Here is a 27,598-nt window from a genome sequence, read left to right on the forward strand (position 1 = left end):
ATCAGTTCACAAGACAGAGCACTTGCTCTCAAAGGGATGTTGTATTCCATCTAGTATTTCCCTTTCATTTTTTATCAGAGTTAAAGGGATTTTGATTCACTTACTCTTTGTAAGGCACACTAGAATACATGGAAAATAATAGAGCCATAGACAATCAAAATGCCATTCTGCTTTGGGCCATACGCCTTCATTCTGAACTATACGTGCAAACGTGCATGCGCGCGCACGCACACACACACACACACACACACACACAGTCTGTCTCATTCACACACAAAGATACCCAAAGAGAAAATTAAATTTCCCCCAATCTTTTCAAGATTCAGATGCATATCTCATCAATGTTTCTTCATATTCCCACTGTACTGATTCTCAAGGAAGTAAATGGTACTTAATGAGGAAAAAAGAAGTAACTTTGAAAGAAAAAATAAAGCTTACATCAGGCTCTCCTCCATCCCCCAATTATACTCCTAATCTTTCTAGACACTGTGTCCAACATCTCCAGTTTTCTACACTATGGGGTATTAGCAGAAAGATCTCACGGTTGGATTAATTGGATCAACACTGAAGTTTTCATTTGCTATGTGAGTTTAACAAATTAATCTGGCATATAATGAAATATTGTGTAACAGTTTCAGAATGGATATTGCAAATACTGCCTTGTTCAATTACTGTCAAAATGCACATACAGGAAAAATATGAAAATCTGAACATATAATTGCAGACTTAATTAGCACTCTGTGCTAACCAGAGGCAATCATACTGAATTTGTCAAAGCATTTAAACTAGTTATAAAGTCTCTATATAATTCCAAGAAATGGGAACACATGACCAAAGGCAACACAGACTTTACGGAGTCTTATTTTCCTTGAGTTGTGAGGATGGCACAAGAAATGGTGATTAACCAGAGCCAGAGAGTAGGGGAGGTAGGGAAATGTTGATCAAAGAGTACCAAGTCTTAGTTATACAGGATAATTAAGTTCTAGAGTTCTAGAGATGTATAGCATGGTGACTACAGCTAATAATATGGTTCTTTATACTAGAAATTTCCAAGAAGAGTAGATCTTAAGTGTTCTACACACACACACACACACACACACAGTAACTATTTAGAAAAAACTTACCTTTACTCTTCTTAATCAAATGATCATCCTGAAATTTCACATGGAAAGAACAGGTGCACTGAGCCCAACAGGCCTAATTTATCCTGTGTCTAGCTCTGTGGCTTTGGGCAAATCACTTCATCTCTTTGAGCCTCACTTTTCTTAGCTGTAAGATTAATAATACCTATTTCACAGGGTTGTTGCGTATATGATGATGACAATAATAGTAATAATTTTAACAATAGCATAGGTCGGGGGCTGGGATCTGGCCTCACAACCATCTACTATGGTAGGATGGTTTTGGAGAGGCAGACAAGACACATGGACAGATGGAAATGTTTCTGTCCAACAGACAAATACCAGCAAGCACACTTAGAAATGCTGGCATCACCTGTCCTTCAGCTACTAGTTGGGGTGGAAAAGGGGCACAGTCTTGTCAGTTGTATGCCTAAAATGAGGTTCTTCTGTAATTCTCTCCACACCCTCTGTGGACAGCAGCTGACAGCAGCTCTTAAGGCAGCCTAGAGTTTGGCAGAGAGAGATGTGAGGATGAAGTATCTCAGAACAAGGAACTAGCCTTTGGATTCATTTGCCAAACTGGAGTCCTGCTGTGTACCCTGGTTTGGCTCAGGGTAGTTAACTTCATTATGAATTTAAACTGTTGAAAAACCAAAAGCCATAAAAAGAACCAACACCCGTCAAATACCTACTATGTGCCAGGAACTTCTGTTACCATGTCTTCATCTGTTAAATAGGGATGGCTATAAAAAAGCACCAAACTCTCTGGTTCAATGAAGGAAGCAAGCAAGCAAGTAGGCACAAGAATGGTAAGACAAGGAGATTTCACTGGACAACAACTATGACTCAGCTCTTACCATTTAACGGTTTACGAAGTGCTCGAACATACATTATCTCACTTGAATTATCATGAGAAGTGTGATTATGTATGAAATTTAGCAATCCTATCATTTGTCCTTATAGATGGACTATTCATCTACTAATGAGCATTGATTGAATGCCTACTAGGTCTCAGATACTATTCCATCCCGCTATAAGGAGGCTGACATTCTAGTCATAAATACAAACAGCAAGCACAGGGGAGCTAAAAAGACCACAAAGTAACATACAATACAGAAAAACTGTGTGTCTATTTTAGATTGGGTGATAAACAAAGGACTCTAAGGAGACAACATTTGAACACAAGTACTCAAGTCCACATTTGTATGTCCAAGAATTGTCTCATTCCTATACACCCAGTAAATTTGTTATTGAAGAATAGTTGACACACAATGTTACATTAGCCTCAGGTGTACAACATAGTGCTTCTCAAAGTCAAGTCATTTCTTAATTATTGGTGATGTTTTAGATCAGTTAACTATCAAAGTTGACCATTTATGTCAACCTTCTTCCTCCTCACACCTTCACCAGAGCAAGTACTATATATAACCACTAGGATCTGCTTTACCAAAAGCAACAATTTGCACTAGAATATTACTTCTCACTCTCAGAGATTTTCACATCTATTTTTCCTTTGATTCTGAGAAGTGGGTATTGCTCTATCTGTAGTGCAAGTGAAGAAACTATACTTGCCTCACATCAGATGGCAAGTGGGTGACTCAGTCTCAAGCCTGGTGACTTGTAGTTCCATTTCTCTTCCAAAATATTCATCTAGCAGAGACCACTCCATGTAATCAACATGTACTAAATCTCTAGAGTGGTTTTGCTCATCGCTGGTTGATGGAGATTACTCAGTGATGAAGACACAAAACTTGACCTTATCAAGCTCCTTATCTAAGTTGGAAAAACATTTAAATAATTACGTATCAAATCGTTAGAAAAGTGTAACACCTCAGGGAGTAAAGGATGGATTTTCACCAGGGCAGGGTTTAATCTAGGCCTTTAAGGAGGAACAGAGGTTTACCAAAGACAATGAAGCTGAGGGTTGATCCAGAGGAAAATGACTAAATAGAAATAGGAAGGACAACGATGAGTTAGCAAAGCAGGAATCAGACTCTTGTGACTGAGACAGAAGAGTCCAGAATAAGTGGGGAATGGCAGAGGATGAGTCCTGTAAAGTAAGCAGGAGCTGAACTGTCAATGGTACTGAATGGTAAGCTAAAAAATCGAGACTTTGTTCTGTCTGAAATGGAAGTCACTGGAGCACTGAGAGCTGTGAGTAATAACAGACCATCAATGACTTCAAAAAGCCATCTGGAGGTAGAATAGAGAATGCGTTGAAGCCAGGCATGGCTGGTGGCAGGAGAGCACTAGTAATAGTTGTAATCATCCAAGGAGAAATGCAGCCATCTGGAACTAGGACATGCCAATTACTAAGGAGGTGAACACTCCATCATGGGTGGAGAAATAATGGGAAAAGGAGAAAGCAAATATCTGACATCTTATCTTTATCAAAGCCCTCTTCAAGTCCTGGTACAGTCTTGAAAAGCGTGTGCTTGTTTGTTTTATTTGGAAATGAACTCCCTGAAAGAGTATTGAACCCTGAACTTAAGTTCTGCTTTTCTTGAGAGTCCGTATATATGTATATATTCAGCTTCTGAGAGGGCTCTTTGATCTACCTCATTCTATGGATGGTGATCATTTGTTGCCGGTTTCCATACTATTAATAAATACATCTGAAGGCAGAAGTCATCCCACAGTGCCCGCGCATTGTCATCTAACCTTGTGTCTGTGGGAAAAGTCTGAGCAAGAACTTCCTGGTTCCAAGAACATCCTGGTTCCCTACCTTGAGTTGTTATGCTCGGTGTCCAGCCTTGGACTGCTCTGATTCAGACTTAAAGGCATTGCCCACTCCTTCATTTACTTTCTCTGTCCTAAAAGACACTGTTTTGACAAGTGAGATAATCACTATTTACTTCTGGCTAGTGTCAAAAGCTGCATTTTGCTGGTCACATGTGAATCAGGCGCTTTCCCCAAAGGGTAAAGGCAGAGAACTCTGACCTTGATAATTGAAGAAAAGGGCTAGAAAACTGTTTGGCAAGTCTCCTACTATACTAGGAATGTGACTCATCTCAAAGCAGTCCTCACTCAGCTTAGGCCAGGAGAAAAATAAGGACTGAAGAATCTGGAAGGCTCATTGCTCATGCTTATTTGTAGCTCTCTGCACACTGCATTAGCAAAGCCTCTCCCAGCCTCCTCAAAGCCTCTGGGCTGCGTTTGGAAGTACAAATTCCTTGCTAAGATGCAGAAAATGAACTGATGGGTCCTGGATCAACAAAACTGTTATGTAGATAGAGAGTAAGTCTAAATACCTATCATAACTTGCTAACCAACATCTACTCTGCATGTTCTACTGCTAAATTTTTTGTGTCAAAAATAACCTAAACAATCAAAGGACATGGATTTGAATCCTAGCTCTGCCACTTGCTAGCCAAATGACTTTGAGAAAGTTAGTGTCTTTAAGTAAGTTCCTCAATAAAGTAACAGTGGAAACAATCACACAGTGTTATAAATATTATACAACAAAATATAAGGCACTTGGTATAGCATCTGGCACATAGTAAGTGTTCAGTAAATGTCTGCTGGTAGATTACTGTTATCCTCATCAATATCCTATTATCCTTCCCTTTCTTGCCTTATTCCTCTACTATAGTGGTTAAAACCTCAGTGTCAAGATTAGCTTTCTAATCCCACGTAGACCATTCATTAGGTGTGTGATAAGTCTTCTTTCTCAGCAACAAGATAAGGATGTCAAAAATAATACAGGGTTTGGGGAAAGATTAAGTAATAAATCTAAGGCTACTAGATGGGTCTTGACACATGGCACATGTTCAATTTATGTCATTGTTACCATTATCCTCATCATTATCATCACTATTTTCAACACCACCTCAATTTAATTGCACACACAGCAGGGAAGAGTGCCAAAATGTCATGTATGTCAATGGAACAACACAGAGGTCCCCACTCTTATCTTTCTACAAATGACTCGTTAGGACCTCTGTCCCGAAGAATTTGGATGAATCTAGGCCTAAGTTGGAGTTTTACTTCTCAGTTCTGATGCCACCACTAAAAAAGGGGATATGGAAGGAATCCTTACACATTTGATCTCAATATAATGAGACAGATGAAGAACCCTATGTAACAATTGGGAAGGCCTGAGAGAGAATATCAAAGCTACTCTTAACATTTTCTCTAGCATTCAGAATAGCAAAAATCAATGAAGGAATGTAAGGTAAAAGAACTCTCTTTAGGCAGACTAGAAATAAAGCCTTTACTAGATATTACACACTTTTTTCAATGTTTTACAGGCACAAACTCATTTCTTTCTCATCATTATTAGCCCCAAGTATGACTGAGGCTTTGAGGGATTAAGTGACATATCCAAGGGTAACCAGTTTTAAGAAGCAGCACTGACTTATCTATTGCCCTCTTAAAAACTATATTCTTTTTTTATATAAATCTGTTCAAGCTAGATATTATCACAGCCAGATGAAAAAAGTGGCAGATTCAATCAATAATGTCTCCAGGATCTTTGTATTTAAAGTTTCAAATATTTGTATATTGGAAAATACCTGAACTGTCTATTGCTACTCAAAGCAAGCATCCACATGACCAACTGATTGGATGTCTCTCCATCTGCATGTCTTAGATGTACACAAAGCAATTCAGACTGCCTTGTACAGGCTGTCAACTAATGAGCTTACTACTCACGGAAGTATTCAAGCACTAGTTGATCAATCCCATGACTGAGGAGATTCTACATTGGGAAGGAATTTGGACTCCAATTTTTTATTTACTTTGCAATATGTCAGAGTATTTACTATAGCAAAAGGAAATGGCTAAGTTGATTATCATGAGCAAAGGTATATTGTTATGAAAGAACACAAACCAGATACAGGTCTTTTGATTCATCCAAAGGGTAGGAGTTTTATACTAAACAAGCTTATACCCAAGAAAAGAAGAGGCAGGGATTTCTCAAATTGTGTTCCATGGTACATAAGTATCTCTCCTTCAAATGTGTTTCTTGAGAAACACAGTAAATGAGTATTTTATAATTATAAACAGGAAAAGAAAACTTAAGTAAACATACTTTTAAGAATGTCAACCATATGATTTTGCTGAGCCTTTCACCTGTTGGTAGGTATTGCAAATGTCTAAAAAAGGACTAGAGCATGCATCATATACCCAAATTATTTGATCACAAAGCCTTTTAGCAAAACAGTCTGGGAAAACACTTTTGCTCTAGAACATGCATGGGCCATGGAATAAGCAGACTGATCCTGCCTCCCCCCTCACCAGTTAACTACTTAGAGTGAGTCCTCATTAACCCAGCTAATGTACTTCAATTAAACAAGATGATAAATGCAATATAGCTGGCTCACTGTGGTAGTGTTGTGTGTGATAGTTGCCCGATAAAGGCTAGTTTTTTTCTTATCCTAACCAAGTTGAGAAGACCAATCTTACTTGTATTGCAGAAGTGGGTGAACATCCCATGCCCTATTATTTTGCCTATAGAAAAAGTCTCTATTAGGTGACCAAGTACTGCCAACCTGGAAATGGAACCAGCTCGTTTGTGAGGTGACTTTAAAAGACTTTCTCCCTATTAAAAATGTCATTCCATCAATATTTTACTATTTCCGTGATCTAAGACTAAGCTTTAATGTTTTTCTAAGATTCTATTTGTCTGACAGAGTTTTCATGACTCCTTTGACACAAGACCTTTTCTCTGGACAACAGTTAGTGGGTTCATCTCTGCTATTCCACCAAATTATAGACCCTGCATAGCTTCAGAACTCCCAGAGGCCTTATTTCTAATAGAGACATATGTGCCTTCTCTGGCTATGTATCTCCTTTAAATACAATTGATTTAATCATACTTGAACTTGTTAGCATTTCAACTTTGCCCTTAATTCAAATGGCTGTCTCTGCACATCAGTTTCATCTTTTTCCTTTGTACCTTATATTTTCAAAGACCTTCTGGTGATCATGTCCCTCAACCCCCTAAAAAGGTAGATAGTTTTAATTACTACTTTGCTAAACCCCAAAGAGCTGAAGTGACTTGCCCAGGGCCACACAGCTCATGAAGAACAGTGACACTCATTCCATGTGCTCCCAACATAGCATAGTCCTCAGTCACCAGAACTAAATTCAATTCAATAAATATACATTTAGGCGCTCTCATATATTAGCTTCATAATAGCAAATTTTATTGCTCTCTCCAATATATAAGGAGATTTTTATATTGTTTTTAAAAGGGCAAAATGTCCTGAACTTATTTGCCAAGAGCTATTCTCACAATTACTTAATTTCAAAGAAAAGAAGTCCTCTAGGGCATGAGAAGAAGTAGAGTGGAAGCAAAGATGAGGTATGTGCATAATTTCATAGCTGCCAATGTTCTCCAGATCCCGTTTTGGCTCTTTCAGGGAAAAGATCTTACTCTAAAAATGAAGCAATGGCCTCAGCCATTCATCATATCCAATTGTTTCAGTCATTTCTTCCAGAACAATAGCTTATTTCCCTTTATCGCTCTTCCTTTAGTTCTAACATGGGACAATGCAGACTCTAGGAATGGCTAAGTTATGTGCACATCCATATGCCTGTATGGTATTTAAAGACTTGATATTTAAAGGGCTTGACATTTCCATTACAATCAATTCCTCTGAAACCAATTTTAGGGGCTAAGATGGCAGACCAGACCCTCGCCTCACATCTAATCAAGGTTAGTTAAGTGTGCAGTGGAAAAATACCACAAAGTTTGTGTTGGCCTGGCTTCCACAGTGTATGTCTCATTGACCAAAACAAAGCTCTTTAAAAATGAAGACAGTAAAACGACCTGTGGTTCTCTCTACTGCTCTGTTAAGGGAGGCTAAGGGACAGCTCCACAAAAAGAAATGGGTTTGAAAATTGCTGATGCATCCTTTATCACTGCAATTTCCACAAGGTTATAAAAGTCATGCTTGGATAAAATCTTGAAAGTGCCAAAGCAATGATCTAAGAAATGAATGCAGCTAAGCCTTCCCCATTTTAAATTACGAGCAGTGGGACTGGAATAGAAATGACATCACTGCCGAAGAATCTAAAATTAAGTATGTGAGTTTGCTCATTTGTATACAACAGGACAGTAAATCATTTTATGGACATAATGAGTTTGAAATGCAGCTGCCAAGAACTCTCAACCTTGGCAATGTTGGTTGGCACTGGAGAGGAAATGTCTTTATTTCTCCATGATTTTGCAAAATACTCTAACATGCCCATTGTTGTAAGTCACTCTCTTGTTAATTTCACATGTGGGCAGGGGGTGGGGTAAACTGGGGTTTGTATTCTGTGTCTTTAAGATGAGGAAAGAAAGAAAAAAGATATGGTGTCCTCTCTCTTGGAGTCCATAGAGAACAGGCTACTTCTGTGAAGTTTAAGGCAATTAACTTCATCCTGGACCCTTGCAGGCTGTAATGAAATATCCGCTTTCATGCCCACATGAAAATAAGGACATAGTTATTTTTTCAAGGCTTAAAAAATAATAAAGTGACTCAAAGGGTGAATAAAAGAAAATGTAATATATCTTGTATCTCTTTTCCAGTTCCTTTTGGTTTATATTTCATGAGCACAAGAGTCCATGAAGGACTTTTGAGGTTTTTCAGAGGAAGCCTAAATGGAAAGAAAAAAAAAAAAAAAAAGGAAGTAGAAATTACAAGAACTTTGTTGAGGAGAAAATTTTAAAATTTCAAGTTTTACTTAAAAATTTTTTAATGAAATAACACAAATATTACATAAATACTTGTAGAAAATTGATTTTAGAAAAAGAAGAAAGTCAAAACAAGAAACTTAAAGTCAACTGTAAAGCCATCTCTTAGAGATAACTACTGGTCCATTTGTGAAAGAACATTTTTATGCATAGTTTTCCTTACCAAAATTGCATGAAACTATCCACATGGTTTCATAATCTGCATCTTTCACTCTGAGTATTTTTGATCCTAGAGGAACAAAGAAGCATACAATTTCTGAAGAGAGCTTGGGGAAAGAGAAAGGAAGAAAGAAAACCAGCCAGTATGGATCCTAGCAACTGATTAAATGGAAAAACCATCTTTTGAACTCTTAACTATACAATTGCAATTATGAGTGTGTCTTCAAATTTGGGGGTTACAATGAGAGGACAGAAGAGTTACATTTACCATAAGTAAGACTACATTTATTTTAACTCGATCTGGCTGACCTTTTTCTAATTCAAAGCTGTGAGAATATCTACTGAACAGTTTCAGTGCCCAATATGGTAGCTATTAACCACATGCAGTCATTTACATGTAAATTAATTTAAATCAAATTATACTAAAAATTTCATTCTAAATCATGCCAGCCACATTTCAAGCAATCAATAGCCAGAAGTAGCAAGTGGTCACAGCATTGGACAGGGCAGAGTATAGAACATTTTCATCATCACAGAAGGTTCTATGACATAGCACCAATTTAAAGCGCTCAGCTATGAAAATGTCTGTAGTACAAGAAGAGGGTGTATAGTGTGTATGCCATCATTCATGAGACTTCTTAATTCTTTTTAATTCTGGCAATAGTTGGTGTTGGATTATTCCTACTTTCATTTATCCTTGCTTATAATTCATGGAGTTACCTGAAGAAATATGAAAGCCTCCTTGCCTGGATGGATGGATGGTCCTGTGCTCAGTGGCCTCCAAAGACAGAGGAGCGATTTAAGCGACCAATCTTTCCTGTGCAAAGTTTATTGATATGAGGACACAGTTTTGAGTTTCAATGAATGAAGCAAATTTCTGAAGCCCTTGTTAAAGAAAAGATTTATAAAGGCCATTTCCTGCTCAAAAGCACATACTCCATCAGCAGAAAGCCTCACTGCATAACTCACTATACATGACAGCATTGCCACAAATCATCTTGACCAATCATGTAAAAGTCCTCTAGGGAGCCCAAGAGCAACCTTACCTGCAAGAATCAGAATTACTGAATGCTGGGCTTCTGAGGGTGTAGAAGCAATAAAAAAAGAAAACCAGACACAGCCAGAGCGAGGATTTGCCCTCAGAGTTAAAAAGATGAGCAAGCCAAACTAGTTCCCCTTCCAAAAATAGAGGGAGCTTTCTGAAGTCCTCCCTCCATTAGAACAGGGTTCCCTGTTGATAATGGGGCTCTTCAAACCTTTTGATGTATGCTCACCTCCCCCATGTAAAAGAGAAACTGTTTTTAGCTGGAGATTTTCTCCTTGCCTTTTGCAGAAAGTCAACAGTGTTTTTATAATGGGTGACATCTAAGTGGCAAACAGAGCCAAGATAAGTTACTCATAGAACATCCATTACCAGTCCTTAAACGGTTTCATTTTGAGAATGCACACACAGCTAAGAATCACCAACATGAGTACCTAAAGAACTATGTCCATTTTTCCCAAATCGTGTGCAAAAAACCATTCATGGCAGACACATCCACGAATTTGCTTAAAAACAAAAATCAGGCTTTTGACCCCATCTAGAACTATTACATCAGCAGGATAGGACAGGAGCCAAGAGTGAATCTTATATGTGCTGAAATTTGAGGATCACTGGACCAGGAGACGAATCTGCTTCCTCCTACTCCACCCCACCCTGCCTTTCTTCCTCCTCTATGTCTTTCTCCTCTTTGTCTTTCTTGGAATAAGAAAAACATACCCCAATACAAGAGAAAAGTTATACATCTGTCACAAATACTCACACTGTAACAATGAAAGCATTAATAAATATTTGTTGAATATTATATTAGCAAAAATGTTTATAATACTAGAACTACACCAAATAATGAACACGTCATAATTGTAGTATGTTTAATTATGATGAACTATGGTTTTTATGGATTTATTAAATTTTATGTTTGCATATGGTTCTTAATAATGTGAGACAAAGCACACTGTGAAGTGAAAAAACAGCTTACAGTATTGTTTATCAGGTATGTTCACAACTATGAAAACTGTTAATAATACATGAAAAAAAAAAGAACAGTACAAAAACCAAAATGTTAAGAAAAGTAATTGACTCCAAGTAATAAAATTATGATTTGTTGGGTTTTTTACTTATTTATGTCTACTTTTCTCTATTTTCATTCATTCAATTAGCATTTTAAAAGATTATAACTAGCAGGGGGTGGGGGCCCACCTGGCTGGCTCAGTCAGTACAGCATGTAACTCTTGATCTGGGGATTGTGAATTCAAGCCCCACATTGGGAGTAGAATGTATTGGGGGGGGGAAAAGGTTATTATTAGAAAAAAAGTAAGCTTAAGCTAAAATACACAAATTTAAGGATCTACAGTCTTAAGAGTCTACAGGGCCTTCTCTATCATTATATTGTGCATTTGGGCCACAAGGACTTGCATCTCAGCCTTAACTTATACATATGTAATTTGTATGTAACTTATACATATGTAATTTGTTGGAATTAGACTCCTAGTTTTAATATTCTGCAAAATAATTTCTACCCATTGTCTCTTTAGCTGATTCTACCTGTATGTTCCTCCACCCATTCACAAATTTTTTTAAAAAATAAAAAAAAAAGCAGCTTTTTTCAGGTAACAGAATTTGCACCTCCATTCATACACAAGTGTATGAAGTATCCACTCACAGCCGCTCCTTGTGGCACTGTCCATCGAACAACTAAATAAATTATGGCTCATTCACCCAAAAGAACATCCTCAGATGGTTAAGAAAGAGTCGTAAAATGGGACAACAGAACGTGATGCCTAGGAAGTCCAAGTAACTAAGACTCTAGATGTAACTACCAAGTTACAGGAAATATGAGAAATAGAGAAACAAGCTAAATGATACCACGAGGAAGCAATCAGTCAAGTGCAACATATGGGCCATTATGTAAGACTCTGTTTCTCCAAGAAGTGAATGGCAAAAATAAAAGGGGAGAAAGGGAGAGAGGAGACTGGTATGGGACAAAAAGAGAATAAAGAGGCACAACAACCAGATGCAATGTATGAATTGTATTTGAAACTTGATTTGAACAAATCAACTGTAAAAAGACATTTCTGAGGTAATCAGAAAAATTCAAGTATGGATTGGCTTTTAGAACATATTAAGGAATTATGAAGCACCTGGGTGGCTCAGTAGGTTAAGGGTCTGCCTTCGCCTCAGGTCATGATCCTAGGGTCCTGGGATCAAGCCCACGTCAAGCTTTCTGCTCAGCTGGAAGCCTGCTTCTCCCTCTGCTTCTGCCCCTACCCCTGCTTGTGCTCGCACTCTCGCTCTCTGTCAAACAAATAAAATCTTTAAAAAAAAAAAAGAAAGAAAGAAAATACTAAGGAATTAAATGTGATAATGGCATGGAGGTTATTTTTTCAAAATATATATTTTTAAACTGTAAAATATATGTAAAAATTAAATGCTTGGGATATTCTTTAAAATACCTCATTAAAAAAGTAGAGGAGATAGAGAAAACAAGTTTGCAGAAGTGCTCATTTCTAAAGCTGAGTGATAGGTATATGAGGATTCTTCATGCTATCCTCTCCATTTGTTTAAAATTTTCCATAACGAAGTTTTTTTAAGCAAAATAAAATAATATAGATTTCTACATAATTAATAACATAACAGGTTATAACAAATAAAATGATGTAATAGTACATGTTGATATGTTATCAGCTAGTGTACAAAGCTTAGTATGTGTTAAGTACTGTTGTAAACATATTGTGTAGATTAACTCACTTCATCTTCATAGTAGCATTGTAAGTGGAGTACTTTTACAACCCATTTTAAAAACAGGAAAACTAAGGCACTCATAGGTTAGACAAATCACCTAAGGTCACAGAGCTGTTAAGAAGTAGACCTGATATTTAAACCCAGATTACAGGAAAAAAAAAAAAAAACCTGAACCATTGCACTAGCCTTGAACTGACAGGCTGCAAAATGATTCCGGGACGTTTTATTAAGAGACATAATCAAGGTACAGTCTCTTGCACAGAGTAGGTTCCCCTTTTTGCTGTGTGTGTGTATTATATGCGCATTATGAGCGGTTTTTTTTTTTTTCATTTTGTAAACATGACAAGAAATTATAAAGGTAATTCACTTTGGGAGAAGAACCTAGTGGCGTCATTTAGTTTTTATGAATTCCTGTTCTTACTGTTTTGATTTTAACCACATGCATGAATGGCTCTTTTACATCAAAAAGAATGACTTGGATTTTGAAATAAGCCAATTTTGTTTTCTCATTTATAACTTTCTAACTAAAAAAAAGCCTCTAAAAAACATATTGCTATAAATTAATAAAATTTTTAAGTTATATGTAAATATATTTAAGTGTAGGAAAAGGAGATAAATCTTTAGGTTCTGCTTAAGAGCAAATTCATCCTAAGTAAAAAAATTATATATTTTTGTTGCATTTTAGAAAACCATATGCCAATGTAAAACATATATGTATCTTAAATGGTCTGGAATGATATACACCAAATGGGTAATGGTAGTATCCCTTGAAGGTAGTTGTTCTTATTTGATGCCCCTAAGCTGTCCCCTTCAGTCCTGCCCCAAACAAGCTGAGCCCACATTTTGGTCTCCGGGCCCACGCTCTCTTCCTGCCAGTCCTTTCCCAAACAGCACCCCATTGTGCCCCCCGCCCAACAGACTGCAACATGTTCCCAGTAGATGTAAGCTATAGGGCTAGCACTAAGTGCTACAGAGTGGCCCCTCAGAAATGGAGGGATTCTCCCAGTCACAGTTTTATTCCCAGTTTACAAGTGCAAAAGTGGTGGAGCTTCAAATGGGAAAATGGAGTTTATTCAACAAATATTAATGATGACCTACTCTGTGGGAGCAGCTCAATAGACACAAAGGCTCTAGTGGTGAATGCAATTCATCCCACCCCTGCCTTGATGATGTTCTCAATTCCACTCTTCTAAGAAGAAATGATTCCCCAATCCTTGAGTCCTTGCAAACTAAGGAATAAACAAAGATTTTGATAGCTTTGCCTAAGGACCAAATGGAGAACCAAAGTAAGCCTTTGACCAGAAAGCAGTATGCTGGACAGTTTTGCTTTGCTGATACTGGCCTCTTGCAACTGCTTATATATCATTTTTTTCCTTTCTTCCAGTTAAGTACTCATGCCGCATAAATGGTAAACACACACTGCAAGTTCTTTTTTTCCCCTAGTTTTGCACATGTTACACTTTTCTTAGGTCACCTTTTTGTTATTTGTGTGTGTGTGTGTGTGTGTGTGTGTGTGTGTGTGGTGCAGATCCCATCAGATAAAGTACCAAGATCTCTGACCTTTGCTACTCACCTGATTTTAGTCCCATGAACTCACTTCACTCTTCTTGACAAGTGGGCCTCTTTTCCATTCATGTTTCACATCTCTGCTTATTTTTTTTTTAAAGATTTTATTTATTTATTTGAGAGAGAGATAGCAAGAGCAGGAGCACAAGCAGGGGGAGTGGGAGAGGAAGAAGCAGGCTCTCCACCGAGCAGGGAGCCTGATGCGGGGCTCGATCCCAGGACCCTGGGATCATGACCTGAGCTGAAGGCAGACGCTCAACGACTGAGCCACCCAGGCGCCCCTCACATTTCTGCTTATTTGTCACTTCCTTGGGGACGGTTCTCCTTGACCTTCCTCTTTAGGTCAAATATCCCTATTATATGCTCACTTGGTATCATAGCTGCCTTCATAACACAGATCCCATTTGAAATTTCACATTTGCTTCTGAAATCATTTGACCACCACCTGACTCCCTCAGTAGGCTGCACTCTCCATGAAAGCAAGTCAATTTTTTATCACATTGTATCGCCAGTGACTACCAAAGTAGGAGCACTTAATAAGTATTCAATACATATGCATTGAATGCAATAAGGAAACAAAGGCTTTTATTTTAATGACCTGTTTCTTTCTTCCTAAAGTTTACTGCATTCTGTCTGGGCTGAAGAGAAGTTAATCAATTAATATATTCATTATAATATAATATATTCAATATAACCAATATTTTCATAGACTTTAAATTGTAGCTCTTTAAATCCTTTGGTATTATTCATGGCAGGCAGGCGTTTCTTTGATTTCTGAGTGTTTTGGGAGGTTGGTTTGTTTGCTTGTCAATGACTTTCATCTCCTTATTCAAATTTAAGTGATCTAACATAACCTGAGCCAAGTGAAATTTTTATCTCCTTCTCAAACTCTCTTTTTCTCTGAAAGAACAGTAGCCAGTAAAATTCCAATTTGGAGTGCCAACGGCTTCATGTGGCATCCACGGGAAACATGGAGAGGTTAATGAGGTCTTGACAACAGTCACTGAGTTAAAATTGGCAGGGTTTTTTCCTTCAAACGACCTTTTTGTATGAAACCTTGACTACCAGTAATTGTCACATTTGAAGGCCATCTAGAAAAAAATGAGACACTAAAGCTTCACTTTTCTTCCAGAAGTCAAACAGTTCATAAAGTTGGTCACTGGGTTCTTTTATGAGATAAGAATTTTCTTGCAGTCAACTTTTCCTTCTGAGAATAGGCAGGGCAGTAAAATTTCAATTTGAAGTTTCAGTGGCTGCAGGGGGTGACACTGAGATGCACTCCAAAAAACCAAGAAGTAAGGACGATTGGATTTTCTACCACAAGTGGAAAAACTATAAAAAGAATAAAATGAAGTAGAATGAAATTTTACAGAAGAGCAAGGTGAGGGTTAGGGTATAAGAAAGATATCAGAAGTCACATAGCTAGTAAGCTGCAGGGTGAGACTTTGAACCAGGGCAGCCTGTGTGACAAGTTCATGCCGTTACCACAATGATAAGGATGCACTTAAGTACATGAAGCTAGCTCACTATCTGATACGGTAGAGATGGAAACATCACTATCATAATTTAACTTCCTGTAAACTATCACGATCTTTCAAATGAACTATTACTCCAATCACATGCCCACCTGGACGACTGCAGATAATAATTCGGTTTCATGTATCCGTTTGTATGGTGGAGGTACAAACGTACTGATTAAAAGACATACATACTTAGCCCCCTTATAAATCATATTAATATATATTAACAAATTGCATCCTGTAATTTTATATATCAGTTGCTTGTGAATTCAGTTTAACAGAGTCCCTTCTAGAGACTAGAGTGTCACCAGGACCTGGCTTAGGACCAGAGCTAGTTACTGCCACCCCATGGGGATGTGTCTGACGGACCAGCTGGCTTCTCAAAGGTAAAACATGTCCCTCTCTGGTGATGTGTACCTTTTCTGTTCCCACAAAATTAAAGAGAGTTCATTTTAAGTTCACTGGGTGTACAGTTGAACCTTTGTGAGGTCTTATTATAGAAGATAACAGAATTCTAAGTGCTTAGAATTTTTGTCAAATCATCCTTCTCTCTAAGAGCAAAGAGGTCAAGAAATGTCCAATTTGGAGGGATCATTAGTGACCAACAAGTTCACAGAGAGGTGAGTTGAGACACAGAAATCTCAATACGTTTAATGAGGGTGACAAAAGCGCCCTCAACAAACTTTAGTTGCATTAAATTCCAGTATAGGTGTTCATGTCAAGTTGGATTTTCTTTCTGCAAACCCACTCTGATAACTATTTGCAAGTACAAGTTCAATTTGAGGCCAATGAATTCATACAGAGCTCAAAGAGAGTTTAGAGAATCACAAAAATCCTTTGTGAATAAGGTCAATAAATTTAGCATTGGATCGTTTACATCAAAAATGCAGTCACCTTTTTGGTGAGTGTTTTCTCCCTTCAGAACACTCTCCTAGTCCCGAGACATCAGAGCACATCCGATTTGGAAATTGAGGTCGGTGCATTAAATGGCAAATTTGCTTAAAGAGTTTTCTTAGATCATGAATTCAGAGAACTGGAAGGAATCTTTGGCATCATCTAGTCTATTCTCAGGCTCAAGCCTAGAAACCCCTGGGATGTGAGGCAGCAGGAAGTAAAGCCATTGGGATTTGGATTTTCTCCATGGTATTTATTTTTAAACATTATTTTTACACTGAAGTAAGCATTGCATATATGATGGAGTAGAAAGCAGGAAAAAAAAAAAAAAAAGAAAAAACCTTACTTTTCAAAGTAAGACAGCAGCGGACTACTTGCAGCTGCAGTCAAAATTCTTTGAGGACCTGAAAGCATTGCTCTATTTTGGTGGGAGAATCTAACAAACACTGATCTAGTATCACTTAACAGCTAAGAAAACAGGCTCAAAGACGTACAGAGACTGCGCCAAGGTCACACAGCCAGCATTAGTAACTGAATCAAGACCCCCCACCCTTCCAAAGTGTTTCTTGCAGTCCAGCAGGATGCTTCTGAATGTCAGGGGCTACTCCACACTTGCTCATTTCCCACACCCAAAAGAGCACCTTTCTCCAAAGAGGAGAACAAACTTCATTGTCATGATAAGTAACTTTTATGTTATGCATTTGGTGGTTTCCCTGCTCCTTAAAGTTGTTCAAGGTTACTCCTGCACAGAGAAGTATCAAGTAACACAGCTGGTTTGTATATAAAGATATCTGGAGTCTAGATGATAGGGAAGTTGCTCATTCATGAAACAGAACTAAGGCCCATTAAAGCAGTGTTTCCCAAAATATAACACACAGATCTCCTGGGTCAGAATTATCTGTGATTTTTGTTAAATATGCACATTCTTGGGCTTCACCTTACTTACTGATTCAGAACCTCTGGGGACAGAACCCAGGAACCTGCATGTTTAACGAATTCACTCAGGTGATTCTTACATACTCTAAGATTGGAAAAGTGTCACCTTACATATAGTATAAGACCAGACAGAGCATGGGGAATAAAATGATATACTAACATCTCATATTCCTAAGGCTCATATGGCAAAGGACATCCATATACAAGCTCTCATAGGATTTAAAAAAACTATGACAGGTAGAACAAGGAAATTGCCTTGATTTGCAGAGGAAGGAAATGAGGGTCAGCTGACCAAGTGGGTTTTAAACTAAACGTGAAAATGAAGGAAGAAAAAAATCCATATAAATGCCCATAAAACAACACAGCAGGTATAACCACAAGGATAATGTGAGAAACAGATGGGGAGGTGGGAATAAAATGTCTTATGTCTGACGGTCTCATTCAGACTCTTTTTCCCTATATATAAATTGGAAATAGCATTACTAGAGATTAAAAGAAAAGGGGCTTTTGTGAAATAAAAATAAAATATTAAAAAATAAAAAAATAAAATATTAAAGCTTGTATAAGTGCAAGACATTATTTCCACCATACTATCAATTTTCCAAGGCATTTTGCAATTGTTATATGTTACCATGATATCAAGGAAGCAACATAGGAGCAAGAAGAAAAAGGTGATTTCTACAAGAAACTAACTAGGAAACAGAAAATAGGCTGAACACAATCATTTTAACACTCAGTATCTTTAACAAATGTAAAAACAAAGTCACTCATCAGAGAAGACGCAAATTAAACCACAGGTGAGTAAATATGATCTCCAGGATTTAAACAAGGTTTGGAAGAAGGACACTATGCATAGCAACATGGAGATGAAAAGTTTTATGTGTCCCCTTCCAAGACACAGACTTGTGAAGAGGGAAACGGCACAGCTCTGTAGAAATTCATGAACTTGAAGTAGAATAGCACTGGGAAGCAAGAGGAAAGAGGAGGCAAGTGGAAGGCACTGGTTAGCATGCCAGACCACAGAGTCTGGTCAGAGAGACAATGGTCTCCTCTAGACTCATATCTGTAAGTTGGTTCAGTTTCAGGTAGAGAATGGAGTACTTCATCTCCTTCCCTGCCACCATGATTCCCTCAACCACAGGATCTCTCTGGGGATTTCCAGATGTTGGGCAGTAGACACCTTCTCATCCGAGTATTTCTCACTGAAATCTGAGGAAATGCCTATTCTAATTTAGATGAAATGGACTTATGCTCATGCTGGAGAGAAGAATAACACCAAGGAGAGGGGAGAGGAGAAATAACCTAGCCTCACAGTTGAAAGGACCAGCATTGTGATCTGGAACAAGTTCATCTCTCTGTACCTAAACTTTTTTTTTTTTTTTTTTTTTTTTTTAAAGAAGGAGTAATACCTACCTTATGGGCTTTCCTTACAGATTAAATAAAATACATGTGAAATACTTAGCATAATGTCTGACACATAGTAAATGCTCTATTTTGGCAAGTTCTTATTAGATCTCAGGAAGATTTCTCCAATTAAGAATATATTTTGAATTGCTCTGGGTTCTCAACATTTGCTTAGCAAAGTCTACTTAAGATAACTGATAAGAAAACTGGAGAAACCACCTGTGATGACCTAACTTTGTTCTCTTAATTCTCATGAAAAGGTATACCTGGGGAGAAGGACATGGCTTTTCTGTTATAGATCACACAAATATCTGAATATAAAACAGCTAGGCTAATAAATGGTGTCCTTTTTATCTCCTGTAGCTCTGGACTCACACAGGTCATTCATGAAAATCAAGCCTTTCCTCAGACTAAGACAAATTCAGGTGAAAAACACAGGATTCTATTTTCTGATATTTGTATAATAAGCTTGCATCAACTGTACAATAAAAAGTTGATTTACAAGTAACGTAAGTAAAGAAAGAAAATTGCCTTCAAGAAGAAAAAATATTTCTTTCTTTCTCTGTGTTCTCCTGAAAGGATAGTAGCATGAACTTAAAAAAAAAAAAAAAATGGGTACAGGGTATGTCTGATAAGATTTTTGTACTTATTTGCAAGGTTGCAAGAGATGAAAATGAAACCATATAACAAGGTGGATGTAATTATATGCTCAAATCAATATCTACTCTCTACTGCAAATTCTGCTCAGTCTTTTCCCTCTGGTACCTCATGTTGGTTTGGTTTTATCACTGCTTATAAAAATCTATCTGAATAAATTAAAGGAACCAGGCGGCCTTTTCATCAGAGTATAGTCACACAGAGATCATCTGGCAAATGTAATGTTCCTTCCTTTTTTGAGACCCTGGAAACATTTTCACCATTTGACATGCAAGAATCTTCACTCTTATAACAATCAGTGCAGAGAAAAGGCATGATAATCAAGGAAAATGCCTACCAAATTGACTCCCCTCCTAAAAGCCATCTGTGTATAACAACTCCCTGTAGCAACTGTAAAGTCATAAGCAATCAGGAGAGTTGCTCAAGCTAAGAGAAAACGCAAATCACAGAATTGAGAATTATAGGACAATAAAGTCAGCCTGGCCACAGAAGATCTAAAATCATCCAAGTTATAAAATGTGGAATGATAAATTTTGTGTTATTTCATGCTTATGAAAGCTAACATATTTACCAGCTTATGCCAGCTCCCCACTCCCTTTCTTTTGTTTCAATTTAAATACTAAGCAATACATTTTCTGTTTTCTGTGCTTAATTGGTAACTAAAGCCTAGATTAGCTAGATGCCTGAACAGCAAAAAGAAAGGGGAAATAGAGAATCTCTCTACAGCTCTAAAATTGCTGTTTTTGGCCACATGAAGACAGAACAAGATAATCATACAATTGCATTGCTGTGGATAGAACCTTCTCATTTTACAGCTGGAAGAACAAATTTCTCCCCTTCATCATCCTCCCAAACTCAGCTGCCTCGCCTTGTCATGTTCCTTATTTCAGGGAAGAGCATTTCTTAACACTGGAGACGGGAGAGCATTATGTCTGTTAGGTCCACCTCTAAACATCTCTCGTGGATAACCATTTCCATCTATCCCCACGGTCTCTACCCAAGCCACGGCTTCGTCATCTCTCCGCTGGATGACAATGCTTGTATACAACGTCTCGCTCCACCCTCCATCTTGCCCTCCTGTCCCAACCTGTATGCCCTCCTCAGTCAGGAGGCCAGAGCAATGCTTCTCAAGAGCTAAGTGCATCACTCCCCTGTCACCTTCTTTGGTTAATTTTTCATCACACTGTAAATAATGTCCATGGTCCAAAACAGACTCACAAGACCCCTGATGACTTCTTCAACCACATCTCTCCCATGTCCCCCATTCTTTTTGCACGCATCACATTGTACTTCATGTAATTCCATGCTCCCTCTCACCTTCCCACATTGTGCTCCTTCTGCCCAAAATACTCCTCCCCCTTGTCTTCAAGTGCTGACTCCTACTCATGGTGAGGTTGCGGCTTAACTGTCATCTCTAGAAAACCTTCCTCACCACTCTCTCAGATGCAGTTCCGCATTCCTGTAATGTATTCTGAACCCTTTCTCTGCAACTGTGACAAAGCACTTGCCCTACTTTATTGCTACTGCTCATTAATTGTCTTCTCAGCCAGACCACAAGTATTATGACAGCAGGGACCAAGTCTATCTTGGTAATTCTTACAGCTTTCACTCTCAGGAAGTTTCTGGAACATAAAAGATGTTTAAATTTTATTTTTTGAATCAATAAGTAGCTAACTAAATAGTTGCTCTAACTTTTAGTGAACCAGTAGTATATTGAGGACTAGATACCAGACTCCAATAAATTGGGGGGATTTTTTATTACTAATTTCAGGCTCTTTATTCATTCAGTGAATATTATATCAAATGTTAGAGCACAAATAACCACTGAATATTACTTTGCAGTTAAAGTATAAAGCACTTCATTGCTTAATCCTAAAACACATCCTGAAAGTAGGTAATTTTTATAACCTCACTTTAAAAGATGAAGTTGGTCCCTTCCTTCTTTCTTTTCTCCTAATTCAGTCAAAAAGCCCCTCCACAGGGTTGAAGAGGATTGGGAAGGGATTCCAAATGGGACAGCACACCAAGGGGGTAAGGAGTTTGCCTATGATTTGGAGGATTAAGCACTAAGTAAATGTCTTAAGGATAATGGAAGCCACACTTCCCACTAGTGAAGGAGTACAAATGGAAAGGAGGAAGGGATTCACATGAACCCTGTGGTGTACATTTGAATTGAACATGAGGTTACACTGATATCACTGTAAGACCCTGGAAAAGGAACAACTTTAATGACTGAGGAACAGAAGAGCCTTTGTGTCTAGAATATAATGAGCAAGGGGGAAGAATGAAAAAAGATGAAGCCTGGGGCTTACCAGGATCTAGGAAACCAGAATCGCAAAAAATGAGACACAAGAATCTATTTCACAAATTATTTTTAAGCATTCAAAAATTCAAGTTTCCCCCCACTAAAGAAAGAAGTTTAAGATATTAACACAATCACTCTTACAAACTTTAATGAGATGGGAAATATATCCAAAAAAGGAAGTGGCAAACCAAGGAACCAAACTGAATTCACTCAGCACTCTAATAAATGGCCCCAACCATCAATGTCTTCAGTTCTAGAATCATTATCAAATACCTGAATCCTAGAATAAAAGAAGTAAAACATTTACGATTCTTACAAGAATGTCAATATGATTTTAGGTAATCTGTCCTTGTGGTTGCCATTTACATGAAATTGTATAGAGATGACAGTTTCCATCAGTAATCTGAGTGGTAAATACCACTGTCATGACTGTCCAACTACACTAATATTCTTCCTTTAGTACTTAAAAACTATACTAATAACTACTGAGAATAAATATTCCTGTTAAAACCATTGTGAAACACTGAAATACTAAACTAAAATTTACATTTTTATTTATAATTTGTAGCTAGATGAGTCAAGAGGAATCTTGTCCAATTTGCAAATGAACATGCAAACTGAAAGGAGGCCCCTCCCTTAACAACTGCTATAAAAATTCTATGTCCCTCCTGGCCTATGCTTTTTGTCCTCAGGTTGCAAATCCCTTAACTGGGTGACTGAATCACAAATGATCAAAACTGATTGGGGAAGCTCTTTTTGTCCAATTAAAGAAAATTTACCTTTGGCTAATATGATAGTTCTATTTTGGAAAAGTGTTACTGCTGTGATTGAAAATATGCTAGAAGAGAGATGATTACCCACTGTATCAGTAAGGGTCTTGGCAGAAAACAGATGGCATACTCCAACTGGGTAATTTGAGACAAGTTTAATAAAAAGAATCTTTACAAAGGTGTAGGCAGAGTTTAGACAAATCAACAGTGCAGAACCCCAAGAATAGCAACAGAAGGAAGACCAAGAAAGGAAAAGAATGATTTAGAATCTGGAGAGAGTAGGTATGTAGGAGAGGCCTGCATGACAGAAGCAGGGACACAGCCAACCCACGGCCCAGTGGGGAGAGAGCCAGAGGAATAAGTTCCCCAGTCTCACCGTCCTCCTGCCTTCTGGTCTCCCCATTGCCCAAACCAATGTTGAATCTAGATAGCTTGCTGAAGCTGACCATACAGGGAGGTCATCCTTCCATGGCAAAGAGCAGACAATATCAGTACATCTCCCTTTTCAAATATCAAAATGATAAAGAAAAGTGATCCATTAAATGCTGGGTCTTACTCCTCCAGAGAAACAGGACTGAGTTGTGAGTCATCTGTGGAAAGCATGGCAATCACCTCAAGATCATGTTTTCCCTTTCTGAATCATTATCTTAATGGTATTTGGAGGTCATTTTACTGGTTTTGGCTGTCCAGCATTCACTTGCCCTCTACTTGGGTCAGCATTCAGGCTTTTCTTAAAGTGTCCACCTTTTGCCCCTACAACCCATTTGCTTAAAAATAGCGGGTACCACTCCAGACTTGAGGATGGGGTGTGGCACAGGACTATCTGATCCATGTGGAGGAATCACATTCCTCCACTACAGTTCACTACCAGGGATAGGTGTGACCTAAATGGATACAAAACAAATGGAATCATGTTGATTAATTGGTGAAGAAACATACTCCTTTCTCCTAGAATGTATGAGCAGGTATGTAACCTTAGAGCCACAAGAGGAGATGCTTGGTGAAAATGGAAACACCACCAGAAAAGAGAGAAATATACTACAACTTATCATCAGAACAAGCGTCATCCTTTCTATAACATAAGGCAATAAGTGCCTCAGGTTTTCTGTTGTTTATAACAGAGACGTGTCTCATCAGTTCAGGCGACTGCTTCAGGCAATTGACTCTATCAAGGCTCCTGGGTACTTCACGCAGAAATACCTTTCTAGGTAGTCTTACTTAATGTTCTTGAAAATGCCTGCTCACAGCACATTGTTAATAAACTGAGCAGCACAGTAAGAAGCTGTGATGTGGGCGCCTGGGTGGCTCAGTTGGTTGAGCGACTGCCTTCGGCTCAGGTCGTGATCCTGGAGTCCCGGGATCGAGTCCCGCATCGGGCTCTCTGCTCGGCGGGGAGTCTGCTTCTCCCTCCGACCCTCCCCCCTTTCATGCTCTCTCTCTCTCTCAGTCTCTCTCTCTCAAATAAATAAATAAATAAATCTTAAAAAAAAAAAAAAAGAAGCTGTGATGTTTCTGTGTGGACAATCAAAACTATTTTAATTAGAAATGTTTAGATTTGACAATAATAATTTAATGGATTATGAAAATACTCCTCCCTCTACATTCTGAAGATATTTCCTGAGGACTTACTATGTACTAGACACTGGGAACTTAAGAATGACTGACACAGTGTCCTCACAATTCACTTGAATTTAGCAGAGTTGTATCAAGAAGCTCATCTTACACAAAGTGATATAATTAAAAAATACACAAGATGTTGAGAGAACTCAAAATAAGGAGCTATTAATTCTACTATGATGCAAGAAGTCTGATAAGATTTATAGCCTTTTAAGCAGGGCCTTGCAATACACAGAGGATTTGGAAAAGGAAGACAGGGAAGTTGGACAATGCAGGCTGAAGAGGCAGCAGGAAGAAAGGCACATTCACATGTAAATGTTCAGTATGGTTTCAGAGTAGTAGGGTACAAAGTTTGGCTCCAACCTGGTTCTTTGTCCTTTGCTACTTAAGTAGTCTTGAACAAGTTACTTTCCTTGGTACCAGTTTCCTAATACAAGACCAATAAATAATACCTTGTTCATATTAAAAGTGACATTACATGAAAAAGGTCTATCACTCAAAAAAATATTAGGAGAGAGATAACTGATGAACCTGGAAAGGCAGACTGGTGCCAGATTGTGAAAAACCTTATAAGCTCTATCAAATAATTGGGTTTATATAATATAGCCAATATACGCCAAACGTTAAAAATTTTACATAGACACAAACAAGTTTATATTTTGTAAGAGTAGTATGACTCTTGCACTGGTGTGAGAAGAGATTAAAAGCATAGAAACTAGGATATGACAATATCTTTACAAGAGATGATAAAAGCATGAGGCCTTAACTAGGCCAGTAGCAGGAGGGATGGAGGAAAAGTGACACAAATGCACAAGGGATCGAGGATGACTGCAAAGTGTCTGGTGGATGCTGGTGCTTGTAAAAATAAAGGTTTTTAAAAATGAATAATAGGTTTGGGGGAGAAAAGAAAAAGCTCAAGTTTGGGACCTGCTAAATGTGAGCAGTCTATATGCTACATCGTAGAAGTTATTGGAACCCTCTCTTGAACTCAAATTCCAGGCAGAAGGTAGATATGTAAGAATCAAGTACAAATATATTCCAGCTAAAGAAAGGCACAAGATGGGCCTGACCAACAACAAGGCTAAAACCGTGGAAAAACAGTAAAGCAAAAAGGAGGAAGAACCAGCCAAGGTTACTTTGCAGTAACTGCTAATGTGGTAGAGGTTGAGGAAGAACTGAATAGGGATCTCAAAAGCAAGAGGAAGAAAGCTTCCAGGAGCAGTCTGTAGAAACAAAGGCTACAGGGAAGTAGTACTTAATAACAATTCAAAAGACATCACTGCACTTGTCAAACAGGAAATCATTTCCAACCCTATAAATAGAAGTTTCAGAGAGGTGATAGGAACAGAACCAGACATCAATAGCTGAAGGCAAAGAGAAAGGTTGGAAAAGGAACATGGAACCAGTTTGAAGACCCCTCTTTCAAGGAGCTGTTTGGCAACTCTCCCTGGATTTCCCCACTCTCAGGGTCTCTGACCTTAGAGTCAGACTCTGTTGTAACTAAACAGTGCATGTAATGAGGCTGTCTTGTTATCCGGCAATCCTCAAAATGGATCTTTTATAATCAGAAAAGTTTGTTTTTTGTAAAACCAGGCAGTTACAAATAGCATTCTGTTCAACTTCCCAAGAACTTTCCTCTATTCCCTCTGTAAGAACTTTCTTCTAAGTCGCAATGATTTAAGAGTTACACTTACAGTTCCTGAAAGCTGACAATAAAACACTGATAAGGTCTTATTCATTTTAGGGTCATCATCAGGAAAGAGTGAGTAGTGAAGATGAATCTGATGTTCAATCAATACAGAAGCTGTCCAGATACATATTAACACCATCTTTCATATTTATGGCACTAGGAAAGAAAGGTCAAAGCTTATTTCCAAAGTTATCTTATTAGCCTACAAATTCACTTTTCTTTGGCCAAAGAGATCTTAGTTCATGAAAACCTTCCAGTTTCCCTAAGGCCATGCTGCTACAGCTTCCATGCTATATTCCCTGTATCTTTATATAAAAACTTTTTACTCAAGCTAGTATGAGTAAGTTTCTACTCCCAGAGATTATTATAAGCTTTACCTAGAGCAAATAATTTATCATTGAGTAAGTCCAGTCAACTCAATTTCATTCTTCTCCCATTGCAGTGAAGACAATCACTTTCCAAGCAGTTGTCCCAAGGAAACTTGAGGTCATCCCTTTCCCGTATCATATCTCTTTCACCAAAATTGCTAATCTCATCTCCACTATCTCTAATACCATTTATTTCTTTCCCTCTACAGCTGCTGTTCTAGTCAAGGCTACCAATATTGCCTACTCAGGCACGTTCTAACAGTCTACCCATTATCCACTCTGTCCTGTCCAGACAGACCTGAGCAAAATGACATCTGATAATGTCCCTACTGCCCCACTGCCATGGTTACCATGATCCAATGTCTTCCCATGTACACTTGATATCAAGACCAAAATCTTTAGCATAACCTACAAGTGCCAGAGTGGTCTCACCCAACCTCATCTCATCTTGCACTTTGTATTCCTATGCAAGGAATAGGAATTCTGTATTTGAGCCTCACTAGCCTTTATTCAGTCATGGACACTTACCATGCTCCCTTTCACCACAGCTCTTCTCCCAGCCCACACCATTCTCCCTACTTGCCTAATTAATTCCCAACCATCCTCTGGACCTCATCTCAGGCATCATTCCCCCAACAAAGCCTTTTCTGATCTCCCCAACAAGGTCAAATACCCTAGTATGGAGTCTCCTAATACTGTATGGCTCACCTTTATAATAGTGACCACAATTGCAACTTTAAATTTGTGTGACTATTTGACAATCTGATAATTATAGACTATACTATAAGCTCTGTGTTTGTGTTGCTCACACCTTATCCCTAGTACCTCACACTGTGCCTGATACACAATAAGGTCTCTGAAATACTTACTGAATAAAGGTTAAAAAACTAGAAAAAGCAAGGAATAAATCAGAAACAGTGCATGAGAACCAGATTTTTAATTGGCAAAGCACAGGTTTGCCCAAGCTGAGGACCAGATGGGGAAAGAAGAAATTGGAGTATTCAGGCATGATTATGAAAAACACTGATTCAAGGCAGGTTGAGACAACAGAGCACTTGGCTATCTGGGGCTTGGTTAGATAGTAGACCAAAATCATTGGTTAATTGGGCACCTGGGTGGCTTAGTT

The sequence above is a fragment of the Mirounga angustirostris genome, unplaced genomic scaffold, assembly GCF_029215605.1.
Source record: "Mirounga angustirostris isolate CCGP_5_RB_7025 unplaced genomic scaffold, mMirAng1.0.hap1 SCAF_7, whole genome shotgun sequence".
NCBI classification, from domain to species: Eukaryota; Metazoa; Chordata; class Mammalia; order Carnivora; family Phocidae; genus Mirounga; species Mirounga angustirostris.